At 43.2% G+C, this 2,586-nt stretch overlaps 1 non-coding gene across 1 annotated transcript; it reads right to left on the minus strand.

Moving 5' to 3' along the window:
• Positions 1 to 1,182: 1,182 nt before the first annotated feature.
• Positions 1,183 to 1,342, minus strand: LOC142453853 (U1 spliceosomal RNA). Its single transcript, XR_012785436.1, has one exon. It is a non-coding gene; the product is annotated as a U1 spliceosomal RNA (small nuclear RNA).
• Positions 1,343 to 2,586: the final 1,244 nt, after the last annotated feature.

Below are 2,586 nucleotides of genomic sequence, written 5' to 3' on the forward strand. Positions count from 1 at the left end.
CTCCTCTCACTGTTCTTAGAAAGGATCATGGGGGTGTTCCCTGTGAAACTCAGTGTTCCCATGTTGGATCCGTTGATCGCCTTTAGTGGACTTCACAGAATATTGCTCAGTAGTTCTACTGCGTTGGAAATGTTTGACTACAAATGAAGACAATGCTTATTATTTTTAGGATACATTTAAATCACTCAGGAAACACTGCATATCATACTGATAATTAGTCCTTGGGCAGATGTTAGGTGGGGGGCAGCAAATGCTGTTCTCAGTAGCCACACGCCTGTGAAGATTACAGGTTATGTATAGCAAAGATTGGTATTCCCATTAAATGGGAGTCGACCAGGCCTTGAGCAAATAGAATGGACAAAGACCCTCAGAGCTTCATGCAGGGATTGCCCGTGTGGCTTGGTAACTGAGTGAGTTTCAAAATCTAGGAAGAGCGAGGTCATAGGTATAAATGTGTTAGTTTCAATTGAGGTATCTATGGCCTTCAAGTTACAAATTGATAAATTTGAATTGTGGTGCTGGAAAGGAATATTGAAAATACAAGCGGTTCTGTCTTAGAAGAAGTATGGCCAGAGTGGTCCCTAGAGGCAAGGATGGCAAGACTACTTCTTACACACTTTAGACATGTAGTAAGGAGACACCAATCTCTGGAGAAGGACATCGTGCTTGCTAAAATGGAGGGGCAGCAAAAAAGAGGAAGGTCCTCAGGGAAGTGGATTGACACAGTGGTTGCAATACTGAGCTCAAACATGGGGGAAACTTGTGAGGATAGAGCAGGACTGGACAGTGTCGTGTTCTGTCTGCACAAGATCACTACGGGTCAGAAACGACTTGGTGGCACCCAAAACCAGCAAGATAGGCATGTCAACTATGACACATGGGACAGAGTGGTCAGCAAGCAATGGCAAGGCTGCTCGATGGGATGGGATATTATCCCCTGTACCAACAGCCCACACTGCGGGGCCCCACTCCTCATGTCCCTAACTTCATGGTAGTAAAACTCAATCAGCACCCGTGCCTTTGACCGCAAATTCATTGTCTAAGGGAGCTAACGCAAATTTGTCAACTTCTCTCAGGCTCTTCTGAAATTGTCGTAATGCTTGCACACCTTTTTAAAAGATGTTTAAATCATTGAGCTCTATGGTAGGTGATTTTTTTCTCTTTCTTCCCCCCCCCCCCTTAGGGGAGACCGCAAACTCAGTTTCCCACTGCCACAAATTATGCAGTCAAGTTTCCCACATGGGGAAATCACAGAGGTCAGTACATCCAGAGGGCAATGGATAAGCCGCACCCTGGGAAGACCACCTTCATGATCATGGTATCTCCCCTGCCAGGTAAGTTTGATAGGTGAATTATATGTCAATAAAAATGTTAATGTTTTTAAAAATGTTCTCTCCCTCAAGAATCTTATGATTTTTATTTTTTTAAACTTAAATAAGCTGGTAGCTTATACTTTATTTTAGTTCCTACCTGTTTTGTTTTTTTTCTAAAAAAAAGACATCGTTTAATAAGGACTCATTAAAGGTTGGGCCTGGGGAGGAGCAATTATTGGGACTTGCTGGACTTCATAATGCCCATTTCTTTGAAATAAAGCCTGCTATAAGTTTATACATGAACGTAAGACACAACTTGCTGCTGTTGACTTGTTCTTTTTATCATCGTTAGATGAGCGAACTCACAGGGACCACATGCCAGACAGAAAGAGCCACTGCCCAGTGCACCGCCATCCTCATGAGGGTGGCTACGTTTGAGCCCATTATTACGACCAGTGTGTCAATTCATCTCATGGAGGGCCTGCCTCTTCTTCGCCGACACCCTTCTTTACCAAGCCTGTTGTCTTTTCCCCGAGACGAGCCTCTCCTGATCACATTTCTGAAGTACAGGAGATGATGTCACTCCATCTTACTTTCTAAGGAACGTTCTGCTTGCACTTTTTCCAGGGTTGATTAGTTTGTTCTGGGGGCAATACATGATACTTTCAACTTTGCTCGATCACACTAGAATTCAAATGTGTCACTTCTTCGACATCTACCTTATTCATTGCCCAACACTCCCCTGCATATGAGGCCATGGAAAATGCCATGGCTTCGTCTTCCACTTCAAAGTGACTTCGGTGTCCTGTACCACTTTCAGGAGGTCTTGTATGGGAGCTTTGCTGAGTACAATGTGTCATTTGATTTCTTGACTGCTGCTTCCATGATGATGGAGTACAGGTAAGTTGAGATCTTAGACCCCTTCAATCTTTGCTCCATTTACCGTGATGTTTTCCATTGTTCCTGTTGTGAGGATTTGGGTTTCCTTTACCTTGATGGCAATCCATGCTGAAGGCTGCAATCTTTGCTTTTCATCATCCAGAGCTTCATGTCTTCCTGCCTTTCAGCAGGCAAGTTGTATCTTCTGCATATGAAAGGTTTTTAATAAACTTTTCTCCAGTCTTAATGCCATGTTCACTCCTTCATATCATCTAGTCTCTGTATCATCTGTTCAGCATACCTATTGAATAAGTACGGCACGTAACAACAACATTTAACTAACAATATTCTTGTTGAAGCAGGAACATTGGTGGCTTAGTGGATTGAACATTGG

The sequence above is a fragment of the Tenrec ecaudatus genome, chromosome 7, assembly GCF_050624435.1.
Source record: "Tenrec ecaudatus isolate mTenEca1 chromosome 7, mTenEca1.hap1, whole genome shotgun sequence".
NCBI lineage: Eukaryota > Metazoa > Chordata > Mammalia > Afrosoricida > Tenrecidae > Tenrec > Tenrec ecaudatus.